The sequence below is a fragment of the Polypterus senegalus genome, chromosome 1 (genome assembly GCF_016835505.1).
Source record: "Polypterus senegalus isolate Bchr_013 chromosome 1, ASM1683550v1, whole genome shotgun sequence".
Taxonomy (NCBI): domain Eukaryota; kingdom Metazoa; phylum Chordata; class Cladistia; order Polypteriformes; family Polypteridae; genus Polypterus; species Polypterus senegalus.
The window spans coordinates 177242459-177258177 of NC_053154.1; the positions used below are offsets into that span (position 1 = coordinate 177242459).

The window sequence follows — 15719 nt, forward strand, 5'->3', positions numbered from 1 at the left end:
TGGTGACTTGACCTAGACAGTGGCATAGACTGGAGTTAGCAGCTTCACTTGAGAGTAGCATGGACTGGATATGGGAACTGAACCTGGACAACAGTGTAGACTGGAATTAGTCAAGTAAGATAGCAGCAAATATTTAAATTGTTGGCTTATACTGGTAACCAGCACAAACTGGAACATATAGCTTAGACTGTGCAGCACTGCAGACTGGAACTAGAGGCTCATAGGGGTTGGCAGTGAAAAGTGGAATGAGGGCACAGAATAAAAAGCAGTAAATACTGGAGCTATTAACTCTGGTGAAACAACACAAACAACAGCAACAATAACTACTGGCTTTGGTAATTTAACCTTAAAGGATAAGTTTGGTATTTTATTTTTTTTCTTCATATATTAGTTTTTCACTTGAAATTGCATTCTAAGGTGAAGCTTTTTTTTATAAATTTTAAACAATCCAGGGTACTGGAGTCCCAGTGTGATGAAAACCTTAAAACATACAGAATGCGTCCATTTTTCAAGACAAAAACGTTGTCGAATATTGATGCCATCTTGAGATCACACACATATTACAAAACAATTTATCCATGTTGTTTCTAAAAGGCAAAAAAGCAAAGAGCAAACCATTGTTGTGAAATTTAGCCATTTTAAAAGGAGACCAACTGTGCACCTCACTTTGCTTAGTTCACCTACACCCCATGGTAGAGTGTCCTTGTTCAGGGCCATGGAAATGGATTCATCTCCAAAAGTCATTGCCAACCGCCTATTGTACAGTCAACTAAACAATAATAACTGAAAAAGTCATGTGATCGCTTATATTTTTACCATGCAGAAGCTTTTTATTCTTTATTTCACAAAGATAATGCTTGCTGCTCCTGGAATGCATGTATGTGCTTCAGTGAGAGAGAGAGAGCATTGAGCAGGCAGCCTACAAAAAACAAGTGTACAAGCAATTATTTGTTTCCACTTCAAGCACTGCATATAGCATGTAATCAACTGACAAGAACTGAACAGATATTATAGGCATCCATTCCACTTATCCAGGGCAGAGTTGTGGTACAGGTGGAGCCAGTAATCATCAGAGGAACACAAAGCAGGAACAATACCCTGACCGGCACTAGGCCATTGCAGTATGAAGGCAATCACACCCACACACACACACACCATAGGCCAGTTTAGCAATATGAGTTCACCCAGGCTGAAATTTAGTAAGTTCTTTACAGATGTTTTAACGCAGGCTGAGTTGACTGTCATTTTTGCCTCACAGTACCACATTCTGCTTGCTCTTCCGATATATATACAAATATATTCTGTGATGGACCATTGAATGATCATATTCATTACAAAAATTTAAAATATAACACATGTGCTCAAAAGAGCAGAAAGGGAGCTGTCTAAAAGGCAATCCAATGCAAACAAGTCCAAAAACACATTCCATAAGCAATAAACTTAAAGGCAGAGCAGAAAAAAAAAGTTAAAAACCAGGAAAACCACATAAATCCACCAGTCAAGCAATACTCACAATTGACTCCAAACAACTTCAATGAACCACTGCCTGAGCTTCCTCTTCTGTGGCCATAAATAGCCAGAGGCCAATACCTCCTGAGGTATGACCTATAGAACTTACAAAATCACATTTAAAATGACAATATACAAATGGAAAATAGTAAACCAAACCAACAGTAATCACAAAATTACATGGAAAATTACAAATCACATTTAGCAAAAACAACAAGGAAACATAAAATACACAAACTGTAAACCCAAGTTAATATGTAACGCCTTGGCAAACTTCATTAAACAGAGTCCTTTCCATCCCTCACAAGCATTCTGAATAAAAAGAAAGTTGTTTCCTATTATAATTCACTGTGTGCTGTATTATCCCCATCCCCACTTGGCCTATGACTTTTGGAAGATTCCTCACCCCTGGATGGCTTCTGTTTCAATGTTACACATACGCATGTAGATCAATCACCAACATGGACCGCAATATTTACTTTAATGTTGCCAAAAAAAACTCTCTCTTTTGGAACTCAAAATGTTCCCACTAACTAGGAATGTCAATACATTGTTTTATTTATGTTTTACTTCCTAAAATTTGGAAGAAAAGTGATTGGTTTTCTCCCATTCCCACTCTCTAAAACGTGTGTGCTGTTAACCTGAACAGCTATCAGAATGTGGGGTCCTGCTAACTGGTACTGCTAAGTTCAATTTGGAGGTGTTTCTTGTTTTGCTCATGTTGCTGCCACATTTGATTCCTCTTAAATTTGTGATGAAATAATCTGCATTTAGAAAGCCATTTAAAATATATTCTCTGCTCTATGATTTTACCACCTAAAATGTATTTTGCATTTACATTACATTTAGAATGGTGAGTTTCAAATAGCTATTTAAGTTTGATATTTATCTATTTATGGCTTTTTCATTTTATTCTAAACAAAAACAAAAATATTTAAAGGCAGTAATTAGCTCATCATATATTTATAGTAATTCATCAGTATTTACCTTATATTTTCAATGTGAGACTGTGCATAATATATAGTTAAAACATTTTAGTTAAAACAGACATTCATTCTAGTCAACATTGTTTGTTATGAGATCAAACAAAATCATTATTTTTGAAGAGAATGCAGAGGGATCAAATTTCAGAGATACAAGAGGAAAATAAACGTGGGATACTGTGTCTTTAATGTCTTATAAAAACATTGCAGCAGTCAAAAACCAGAAGAAATCTTATGCTGCTTCTTTCACTTTTTTGGGGAATTAGACTTGGAGAGCTCTGAGTTGCTTTTTTAATGGTTAATGTTTCCATCCTTCCACCCCTCCATCCATTCTTCTGATCTTGCTTAGGCTTTTTCAGGGTGGCGAGTGAGAACTAATAAATTATTTCAATAAATGTGTGAGCAGAATGCAAGTTGTATATTCAGTATAACAGCAGGGTTACACAGTGACACAGTGGTCAGCGCTGCCTCCGAAATCCTGAGTTTAAATATCTTCCAGTTCTGCCCTGATGCCAAGTGGACAGGCCTTGGAACTGCTAGCCCTGACTGGAATATATGGGTTAGAAACTGGATAGATGGATATATGAACATATAGTAGTCAGAAATCAAACAGATTCATCTGAAGCTAGTGACCTTTACCTGTTTAATTGCAAATTTGCTATTATCTATGAATCCATCAATTTTCTAAAATATTTTTGATCACTGGAAAAACCAGTACTTACACACCCATGATAACTGAGCATAGTGCCTGAAGAATATGGAGAAAGGAAGCCCATGAAGAAAATACAAACTACACACTGTCAGGGGCAAGGACCTAAATGAAAGCCAGGTGACTACAAATGTTTCACAATATTTTATATCACTTTTAGTATTTTTTTACTCTCATATATAGATATAAATATATTTTTTCAAACAAAACATGAATTAAAGAAAAGGCATAAAGAAATAAATGAATTACTACATTACTGTAATCTTCCATTTAACTGTGGGAACTTGCTCTAATAAATCATTTGGCAGCAATGCAAAGGCTGTTCTATAAATAGTGATTGCAGCAGCTATATATATTTTATCTTAAATCAATCATGCAAAGTCCTGTTTATTTTAAGTATCATTAGTTACTTTCCATTACCAATATTTTCTGTGTTATTAAATTTTGAATCGGTAATAAAAAGACCTTATTATACATATAACATATACTTGTAAGGATGGCTTATTCACTTTTAAACTGAAATGAAATTTCTGAAAAGCATTTTGGTGGAAGCAATCAGTCTGTTTAGTCTTTTAAGCTTCTGGAGAAAACTTCTGCGTAGCCAAAAAGAGTCTGATGAAACAATGACCTTAAATGGTAAAAGCTCCCGGGAGTGAAACAGAGGCTGGCTTCAAAAAGGAAAAAGACAAGAATTTGTTAAGCTTTAGGTAGAAATCTCAAAATGTAAGGGATCTGGGAATCAACTGTCTTCTGCTGTAAGCTAGAAGCTGGCTCTTCTCCTGCTGTTAAGGTAAACAAGCTGTGGTTTATGTAAAGCTGTGACTTATCGTTTGGTCAGGATCTTCTTTTATTTTTATTGTGGTGCAAGTAATATAGTAATTATATTTGACAATTGTTTTATGTGCAACATATTGAATGTTGCAGGCTCTTGTACTGCTTTTTAAGAGCAGGTTTACAGAATACCAAACTGCTAACGTCATATAACCTAGAGACCAAAACTATAAACTGTATGTTTATCATATTAGTTATCTATAAATTATGCACATATATACAGTAAATGTGTGTGCTTGTGTGTATGTGAATATATGTATGTGTATGTATATACACATAGCTAAACATGGTCCAGACATAACTGAAATTATTCAGTGCTGGGTGAATTTAGTTGCATTGACTGTTTTAAGAAATCATTCTGGGACCATTGTCATCGAAGTCACAGTAAACACATGTGCTCAATCAAAATATTTGTACATGTGTTTATCAATGGCTTTAGAGGGAACAGTTACTGTTTTTAATTACTTGCACACTTTTCTTTCATTTGTTAAATAACTAAGTAATAACAGATATTCTTACAAGTTCATTCTTTTAAGTATTTAAGTAATATTTTTAAACATCTGCTGGGCAGTCAATTATTTCAACTCAATAAAAAAACAGTGCATTCTCCTCATGTTTTATTTAACTGTATTTTGGATTTCACAAAAGGTTCTCATGGTAAAATACAGTACCACAATGAAAAACAGCCATTGCTCTAAGTCACATCTAACCCCTTCACCCTTCAATGAGAAAATGTTCTGTGCCTCATTCAAATGTTTTATCCCTAGGGAACTGACTCACGCATGCATTGCACATGTACAGTGCCTTGAAAATAGAACAGGACAAATAAATGTTCCACAAGGCCTTGGTCGCCAGCTTAATTGACCAAGTGTTTGAAGCAGACACAGGAAGTACTAAAAATAATTTGAGTTCAGATCTGATTTATGGCACTGATACTTCCCAAGGAATAAACCTCTTCTCTATGTACTGTAGACGGTTTAAATTACTTTCTCTTAACATGTACCAACCTTTATTAAATATGATCAGTCACATGTGCATACAGAAAATCTGACCATTTTTGATCCTGACATTTCGTTATATAGTGGATGGGAAACAGTTAACTGTGGGTGTTTTTTACCTCAAGGCCAGTTTCATCATGTACATACAGTAATAATGTCAGACTCGAATATCTAGATGATTTATTGGATGTGAAAGGGTGAGTGAGTTAAGTGGAACCTGGGTTAATATTAAAATTAAACAACAACATTATTTTCATTGCAGGAATACTTTTGTGGACACAAGTCTCCCCAGTATCAGTATTAATATGTCACCAGCCAGCTGTTACTTCAAAGGCAAACAAGACTTTATTTTAGAAAACCACAGTGCCATTGACTTACGGCGCTTTTGACTGATTTTATTTTAAAGACTTTTCTATATTCCTAATTACATTTTAACCATGTGACAATAGTCTTGTCTGAATTGTTGTTTATTACACTACAGTCTTACTTCATTTCAATTGACGGAAGGATATAAATCTTTGCTGTGTCATAAGAATACTAATAGTGCCATCTTTGATCAAAATATGTGTTTCAGATGTTATTTTTAGTAAAATTACTGAACTAAAACTTAAGTTATATGTTTAGACAAGTTTTAATGTGTCAGTAATAAGCATCAATAGAAATATGTATTTAACTTTCCCTTGTGCCATGGCAAATAGTTTTGCAGAGTAGTGATTTTCATTTTTCATCTCGTGTGTGTTAAATATTTTAGTATAGTGTGACCTGGCCTGCTTCATGTCAATATTATGGATGCTTTACAATACATCAGAAAAAGAAATTGCTCCTCCAATGGTGAAAAATAATTTGTTAACAATGAAAAACAAATTACAGACAATCCTGAGAGGCCTACACCCTAAAACACAGTTTATGGGGGATTTTATTAAGTTTTAAAGACTCTCCTAGGCAATATTCCAATTCGGCATAAGAAGGACCACTCAGCTAATTCGATCCAGTTAGTCAGGCAAGTTGATATGGTGTTGAAGACATGAAGAAACAGTACTCAGTGGCACTAGGCTTAAAACCAGTTCCAAATATTTATTATATAAGGTGTGAAGGAACAAGCCATTTCAATACTCTCCTGGCATTTCTAGTATTACCTTAATTTCTTCCTCCAATCTTATCTGTTAAGTCTTTAGTTTATATGTTGTGGCAGATCTGTGGATTCTGGAATGAGTGGAATGTCACTAGAGGCTAGCAACTGTGTTTGGATGGGGCATAAATTGTGGGGACACAGTGTACGTAAGGCTTTTAACTGTTTGGAGTTATTGGGTGCAGTGTCATCTGGGTCCGCTCTTCTCTGTGTATTTTGCAGAACAGAGTAGAATTTTTTAAATGAATTTTTAAATAGGATGCTGGAGTGGCATGTCATCCATGATTGGTTGCTGTCTTGAATGTAAAACTACTCAGGTACACCCCAGCTTATAAAACAGAAAAGTGCGTTCAGGTAGTGAATAGCTGAATGCAGTGTATCATTTAAAGGAATAACTGCTAGAAATATAAATCCAGATTTGACCTCTTAATAATAATATTACAGTCTTCTTATTGTGCTGCTTGTGCAAATAATTACTTCAAAGATATGAATGTGTCACAAACAGAACTTCATTAATTATTGATCATACGTCAAATGTGTTATGCTACATTTCTCTTTGTCAATACAAAATAAGAAAAGCATGAAATTTTGGAAACTTGAAACTTTATTTATAAAAGTGCAATCTTCTGCCTGTATAAATTGTATGCTTAGGTGTGAATATACTGTATATATGAAGAATAATTCTGGGCTGTGTGGTAGAAATTTAACATCTTATTAAAGAAACATCCCCTAAGGATAAATCAGTTATCAGGCAGGGGAAAAGCTGCTCATTGTATCTTTTAATTACTCCTCAGCAAACTGCCTTGGAGGGAGCATTCTTTAAAAGCAGTCTGTTACAGCATGGTCAGAATGGTCAGAGAAACAAAGAATTGAGGTTCATTTTATAAACTAATGAATTTACATACAGTGTCAATCAATGCATACATTTTACTCTAGGTGGTTCATTCATTTACACCCAAATGATTTATATAAAATAAAAGTCTATTATATTATATTCTGGTTATTTGTGCCACTCGTGGCGGGGTTTCAATTTGCCACCTTTCAACATATTTGAATATGTTAACGTATTTAATTAGAAAATTAAAATGACGTATAGAGAAAAATTAAGATACATTTTGTATAGATTTATTCATATATAGAGAGAAACAGTAATAATTTTTCACATATAATTATTTATAAGCATCAACTAGCCAAGAATATAGTATAGACACACTAATAAGCCGTGTGCAGATTATTAGTTTAATATAATTACGCGGCGAAAACCAGAATTAGTGTAGTGTACAAGTGATAGGTGGGGATGTTTTCTGTGCAGAGCAGGGACGTGTTCGGATTGATAACGAAATGAAATTATAAATTAGTTGTTTATCTTCCGAGAAATTATTATCGGTGTAATGTTTATGTTTATTTTTGTTATTACCTCATAAATTTCAACTGCTGTATCTGATGCCGTCACAGAAGGACAGTCTGAAAATTATTTTTGAAGCATTTGTGGGTAAAAATCAAAGAATTTTATTTTTTTCATTCATGATTGATATTTTTCCAAACCCTGCTGCTTATACACGAATTGTACTGAGCCTTTTGGCCAATAATGGCGCCCTCAAAATGTGCCTCCCGGGGCAGACCGCCCACTCCGCCCACCCCTAGCTACGCCATTGATTCTTATACCTTTTGCGATGAGCTACCACTCTTGAAATTTCTGTGCATATAGCAACTGTCCATTCTCGTTTATAGGACATCTGCTGATTTCTTTGCCATCTCTTAGACATCCTTCAGTACATTTTGTATATTACATCAACCTTTCTTCTGGTACATTATTTACTTGACCATCTCAGTATTTTTGCTAAACCAGTTCTTTACATTTCAGTGTACAGTTTGTTGCTCACTTGACCTTTATCTGGTTTCCTGGTGTACCTGAACAGGTTTCTGACATTTATTAAGCCTTTAGCTATTTCTTTAAGATGAATGCTATGTTATCCTAAAATTATTCTTCCACAGCTGGTCTAGTCCATGTAGTAAGGGGCTGCTTGTGAGTGTATCTCTAACGCCTGTTTGACTGTTTGCACTAGTCAGAGTGTACCTCTTGTATTGTTTGTCACAGTGAGCTCAAATCCATATTCAGTACAAATTAGTTTCTTCTTAGTAATTAGCAATCATGTGACTCCAACTTCTCCAGATTGTGATTAGTTTCTTTCTAATGCAGATAGTTTCTTCCTAACCCAGGCCGTGGTTAGTTTCTTCATGAGGCAGGCTAGCACCATACCTGGTTCTCATGTAATAACATCTTTTATCATTTAAAATGCATTAAGGTTTTTGGCATTCCAGATGAACTCCCTTGTCCTTTTCAGTAGGTGCTACAAAGTGGCATTAATTTTGGAGAAACTGTATTAGCAACAGGTTTACTTACCAGCTGTAACTATAATTGAATATTTCTCTTATCATGAGGTGGCTCCATAAAAGCTAATTCTGATATAACCTTACCAACACTGGGACTATTGGAACATTAGAGAGGACTCTGTGATGATTCAATTATGCCTTTTCACTGGCTGTAGATTGCTTTAACTCCATTAATTCCTTCACACATCTTTTTCATTTTTCCTCTTCAAGATACTAGTGTGGCCTAACCACTTTAATATATTGTTTGAATTTAATTTTGATAGTCTGTCCAAATATGATTTTATATGGTTGCATGTCTTGGATAAGGTATTTTTAAGTTATTAGCAGCTGCCATCCACCAACAAATGATCTATGCAAAGCCCTGGCTAAATTTCAGTTGAGGAAAGTGCAGAATTGTTTTTTTTTTTTGTATCTGGTCTTAGATTGTGCTATTCCTCAAATATTCAAATTAAAGTAATAAAGAGTGTCAATTTTATGATTCAGATACTTCCTTCCCATTAGTGTCATGATTGTCATCATTTGTGTTCTCCTTTTCCTTGCAAAGATAATAGCAGTAGCGTGCTGACCCACCCTCCCTATCCCCTGAAACCTCCCTCATCTCTTCTTGAGGAATGTACACATGCTTCCAGGAGAGTTGAGATATATCATCCCTTCATTGTGTCCTGAGTTTGCTCATTCCAGTGGGCCATGCCTTGAATGCATCCAGTGGGCATCCTAACTACATCCCCAGATTGGCTTAACTAGCTTCAGAGTGAGCCCAGCAACTCTGTGTAGGAAATTTGTTTCAGCTTCTTCTACAACCACTTTCTCATTCTTTCAATCAATTCCAAGAACTCATGACCATTGGTGAGGATGTGGATATAGACAAATAATAGACAGTTTTCAACCTGGACTTTAACTCGTATTTCATCACCAAGGAACACTACAACATTTGTAAAAGTATTGCTGCTTCTCCACTTTATTGTTCAATCTTATAATCATCTCTACCCTCACTTGGCAAAGTGATCTCAAGTTACTTAAACTGCTTCACTCAATTAACACTTACCTGCAAGAAACAGGACTCTCTTTTGTAGAAGAAAGCCACAACCTCAGATTATGAAATGACAGTTTTCATCCCAACTGCATTATATTCAGCTGAGATTCAGTGCATGCTGGAGATCACACTATGATGAGGCCAAAAAGCCAATATAAGCAGCAAACAACAGATATGCAACCACAGGTTTTTAAAACTTGATACCAAATTTTGACTGTGTTTGTGAGTATCCAGTCTCCCACTTGAGGCATCTCCCACATGACAGCTCCATAGTAGGAAAAAGACCATTAGTAATTAAGAATTTTGATTCTAGACCCAATGATGTGCACATTTGATTAAATATGGAAAGTATTGTTCAACCTCCTGCACAAATTTCAGCTTCTTTCCCACCAGGGAAGTTATGGTCTGCATTCTAAGAGCCACTGTCCACTGCTAATGTCTAGTATTCCTGGATGCATTCTACTTTTCCCTACTAGCCTATATGATGGTCCCATGCAGGCATTTCAGGATGAGCCTAACCACAGTATGTGGGTCACTGGGTCTCTAGTTATTTGCTGACAAACACCGTTCCCAGGCCTTTTAAAGCCATGGTTCTCTGTGATATAATCAGAACATTACTTAAGGAATGTTCTTTGTTTTCTCTCTCTTCTTAGATCAATGTGCCTTTGGATAACCCTTTCAGGAGCACAGATCTCCAGACAGCATAGCTCTTAGAATCATTGGGGCACATAAGCATCTCCAGCTTGCTAAGGACACAAGCCTTGGGCTATTAGCATTTGATGAGTGCTTGTTTGTTGCTGCTAGAGGATGGAAAAATGTATAGAAGGTGGTACAAAACTAACAGGCTTAAGCACCAGTAGAATTTGTATCAAGACTTTGAAATCCTAAAGTATACTTTTTAAAGGCAATAAAATATGGGAACAATAGAAAACTGAAAAGGTAAGCACTGTGCATAGCTCTACTGTCAGTGACACAGAAGACTGAGACTTAAGAGTGAAACAATGCATTGTCAAGCTCAACACTGAAGATGTCCAGAAGCAAATGGTGATTCAAGTCCCATGACAATTAAATTAAAAGCAAATTATACTCATTAAAGCCCAGAATTTACAATCTGACTAGAAAATGCTGAAAGTTAGGTTATTGGTATATGTGTTTTAGCTAACACACCTCTTAAATATTGTATATAAGGCAGGGTCAGTAACTCATCCAAATTTTTTAAATGAAAGGCAACAGAATGTGCTTCAATATCCAATGGATATCACTCTTCACCCTTGCTGGAAAAGTCTATGCTGAGTTATTGGAGTATAAATGTTCTGTATGATAGTTGAACCTTAGATCCAGCAATGTGGATTACATTCAGGTCTTGCAACAGTGGAACAACTATTTGCCCTTGCACAGATATTTGAGGAGACATGAATATTTATTAAACCTGTATAAATATACTTTGTGAACTTGTAAAAAGTTTTTGACAGTGTGGCTTGTGGTTTCTGATGAAGGTTTTTCAAGAGTATGGGGCTTCAAAAAAAATACTATGTACCATTTTATCCCTGTATTTGTGGGGGGAAGAGTTGTGTTTTTATATGTTGCAATCACTGTATGCATTTGACACTGCCAAAAATATATCTTCTCTCCTATTCTTTTTATGATTTTTGTGGATAGGATATAAAGTGCAGACAAGGATTGAAGAGAAGCAATTTTGAGTACCTAATGATTGCATCTCTACTGTTGGTAGATGTTTTCCTCTTAGCCTTTTCAGATTGTCATTTTCTTCAAAGCAAGAACTGTAATCAATTAACTGATGTTAATTCAAACCAATTTAATTAATTTAAATTAATTTGTCTCTTCCCTTGTTCATGATTTTCATAGGCAGTATATCCAGATTTAGTAAATTCTTGCACAGTGTCCAGCTTTTAGATTCAAAGACTGCATTTCTTCTGTTTGTGGGTGGCACTGACCTCTGGGATCTCTGGCCTCCAGTGAAATGATTCTCAGCTAAATGAGATGTGTCTAAGATCAGGATTAGCACCTCCAAAGCTAAGGTCACAGCCCTCTACTGGCTTTTTCTACAGTATGTAGGAATAGCTGCCATGAGAGTAGAGGTGATGATAACATTCATCAAGAAATCAGTGCAGCTGTAGCAATGTTGCTAGAATGGAACATGGCGATCAGTCCTTGCTTTAGCTACTGGTTTTTCCAGCTCATAGTCACAACGTCACAAGTTTGGAGTAGTGACTGAAAGAGTGATATTAATACAATATTACAAAATGAAGTTCCTATGCAGTGTTGATGGGTTCACACTTTGTGAGGACCTTAGTGTAGAACTGTTGCTTGATGGAAGACAGCTGAGGTAGTATGCATATATAGTTAAGACACTCCCTAACCACCTGCCACAGGGGCTGGACCAAGCTTAACTGACTGGGAGAAGATCAACGATTAGATGAAGGATACATTGGAGGGATTATATCTCTTGACCAACATGGTAGAGTCTAGGAATTTACTAGATGGAGCAGGAAAATGTTGCAAAAGATATTGTAATCTTGTCTGTCCTGTTTGGGACTTTGCTATCACAACCATCACCAGAATCAGTGGAATGAAAATGAAGTGAAATGAAAGAGCATGATTCAAAAAAGGATTATTCAAAAACTTGTAAGCAGCCAAAAGCTGAGGAGCCCTTGCACTGGTAGAGTACATGAATGGCAGACAATTAAAAATCCAAAAACAGTAGGGCAAAAAAGGTCAAAAACACTTACCAGGCAACAACAATTAAAGGGAAACAGAAAGAGCAGAATCTACGCAGTAATGCAGATGAAAACATACAGCAACCCTGGATACAGAAGCAACTAAAATTGAGGCTAAATACAGTTCTGCACAGACGGCCATTTTTTTTCTCTTTTCCCACTAATTAAGAGATTGAAGGATAATTGTTAATTGATCATAATTGATGATTCATAACAACACATTGAGGTAGTTAGATCCAGGTACATTTTAGGACAGAGCCTAGACCCACAGGATGCCACATGAACAGGAAATGCAGTGATAAAGGTATGCCCACAACTACACAATTACAATGAATTGTCAATTACCAGTCTTTCTTTTAAACAAAATATTTAGGACATACACCCCAACCCAGGTAAGCAGAACAGTTTTTGACTAAAATTATATCCCTTTCAGCCACACTTTCCCAAAGCACTCATATTTACTCACCTATTCATTACTTTTTATGATCTCTCTCCTTCTGTCATTTGTTGTATTTACTAACATAAAAAAGGAGTGATCAACTTTTAACATTGTTCTTTTTAAGAAGGTAATGTGCTCACGTATCCATTTTGCAATATAAGGGATGAGGCTGTTTGCTTAAAAGAAAATATTATTTTATTATTGGTCCTGAAATGTTCCGCATTTTTTCAAAAAACTGGCCTGTCTTGTAGCTGTAGTGCTGTGCGCTGTAGCCATTAAGATATGTAGATAGTAAAATGAAATTCTTATTTGCATGTTTCCTGCAGGCTAGCACCAATAATAGCATACCTAAAGCAAACAAACAGACAATGAATACAACACCATACACACAGTTCATTGCATGTGTGGCTGCTGAGAAACCATATGACCTGCTGATAAGAATCCTAACTAATCTAGTAGTATTAGAAGTTCTTGTCCTGTAGCCAGAGTCGATGAAGAAGATAGTGTTCTTGCAGAATGGCTGAATAGAGGTAGTTATTTGCTAGTAATACTCTGTGCACCCTTCAACATCCTCTGTAGTGGTCCTGAGCTATGTAGGTACCATATTAGTCTGTTATGTAGCTATAGCCCAGATGGATTCTGCTGTGAACCTAAACAAGCTGGAGAAAATAGAGTTATCAAAAGGATTCCCTAAGAGGTCTAATGTGATAAAGATACATACTAAAACTGAGATGTGTTTTGCCTACTACAGGTCATAAGTGATGGTTACTCCAAGAAATTTAAAGCTGATATAAACTGAATATAAATTCAATGCTGATGTATTACTATTTTCCTGATTTTGCTAACATTAAGAGAGATATTTTTGTCTTGATGCAATTGAATCAAAAGACCTTTCTCCTTAAGCATTCTCATCATTGTTGGTGTTCAGGCCAAATTTGATGATGAAGCAAGACCAATGTTTGGCCTAAATATTTCTGTGGGTAGGGGTGTGGGTTCAAATATATGGTAGTGTATAAAAGATTTGTCTTATGCTCACAGTCATAACCGGTTTGGAACAGTATATTGTGAGTGCCATGCAGATAGGAGTTAAAGAATTATCTTACATTGTGATGGACAGCAGGCAGCGGTTGACATGATCTCTTACCTGGCCAGGAGGCCACCATACTGAATGGCCAAGAAGAATGGCAAGATATTGGAAGTGGGTATACCAACATCTCAGCAGGTATCGACCAAAGACCCTTACCTATCCAGAAGGCCAGTGTAATGGAAGAACAGGGGAGACAACCTAGTTGGAACACTGCCACCCATGACACACCAGGTGGCAGCACCCCTGGGCTACTGTACCCTTATGGCCACCTGCAGAGCTTGCTGAGAGCTGTAGCCCTATAGAGTAGCCCTGTTGGGTTTCATAAGAGCCACACAGAAGGCAGCAATAATTTGTGATCCCTACTTTGAGGGGCTTCTGTCTGACTCGGAATTGCTTCCTACAGGTAGTGCCCTGGCACCAGAAGTACTCCCAGGTCTGAGATAATAGAATCCACTTTGCCTCACCCAAGCGAGTTGGACTTGGGTGTGGAGGACAGACAAAATGTGCATGTGATAAGTGGAGGAGAAGAAGAAAAGAGAAAGAAGAATAAGACAGAATTGTGTTGGCCATAACTTCTGGAAACCTGTAGAAGGTATTTGGTCAAATAAATTATTATTTCAACCTGGAACTTGTGTCCATGGCATTGTATCTGCGGTTTAGGGCTCTGAATGCCCACTGGTCACAACATCTGAGATAATAAACTTGGAGAAATGAGTAAACGGTAGAGATAGAAATTGTATTCTTTATGTATCTTTAAACTAACCATGCTACATGGTACTTAACTTACCTACATTGTCTGTGTAAAATGCTTACAATAAAATTCACAAGAGCCTGTGAGAGGCCAGTGTGTCTCTGGTTCCTTGCTACTTTACATTGAAGGGCAGAAAATGCTACTGAACAGGAGTTGGTAAATATGAGAAACATTCAGCTGTTATTTAAAAAAAGGGCAAAAGTGAAGTGCAGAGCATTTTTGTTCATGTTACACTGGGAATTGCCTTTGTTAGGTGTTCACAGTGTAACAAACTTTTCAACTGAAAATTGCAAGACACTGTAGTAGACAACAGCCATGAGTACAACATGACAGCAGAATACCATTACTTGCCAAAACTTCAGTCAGTGTTAAATTCTTTGTGAGTGGTCAGGAAAGAACAAACTGACTGTTGGTAAAATAAGAGCTGGAAGTTGTTGACTTTAAAATGGTGTGGCAGAGACATACTACTACTACTAATAATAATAATTCTTTACATTTATGTAGCTCTTTTCTCACTACTCAAAGTGCTTCAGTGAATCAGAAGCCACTTCAACCACCACTAATGTGTAGCATCCTCCAGTACACTCACCACACAGTAACTGTTAGGTGATGAAGCAGTGAGAGAGATAGCCAATTAGAAACAGGAAATGGATGTTAAGGTGGCCAGAATGACAAGGCCATGGAGGGAAATTTAGCCTGGTCTTGGAGATAGACCAGAGAGCTTTAATGACCACAGAGAGTCAGGACTTTGGTTTTATTTTTCATCAGAAGGAAGGCACCATTTTTACAGCACAGCAGCAGCCCAAGCATTTCCTAGATGGTCTCCCATCCAAGTACTGGCTGTGCCCAAACATGCTTACTTCAGATGGATGACTTCTTCTGAAGTGCATGTGGTATGGCGGTTGGCAAGATAACATAAGGCAAGATCATGTATGTTTTCATTTTAATTAAAGTATAATAGCAGTGAAATTACAGAATTGTAGATAAATGAAAATCTGTTGTAACTCTTTGCTATATTAATTTCGTGGCAAATAGACACAGGCAGTTATTAACTAAATCATTTTTAATGGTAGCATTTTAAATGCAGCTTTTTTTTTACCTAAACTCAATTATTTAAG

At 36.5% G+C, this 15719-nt stretch overlaps 1 protein-coding gene across 5 annotated transcripts in view; it reads left to right on the forward strand.

Annotated features, from left to right (window-relative positions):
- mrvi1 (murine retrovirus integration site 1 homolog) overlaps positions 1-15719 on the forward strand; it is a 186934-nt gene that overhangs the window by 6428 nt on the left and 164787 nt on the right. Inside the window, exon 1 of one of the 5 annotated variants that reach the window (XM_039763573.1) lies at positions 3943-3991. The exons of the other annotated variants lie outside the window; for them this stretch is intronic. The gene's annotated coding sequence lies outside the window, so the exon portion shown is untranslated. Of the gene's footprint in view, positions 1-3942; positions 3992-15719 lie in introns of those variants that run through there. 5 annotated transcript variants of the gene reach the window in all.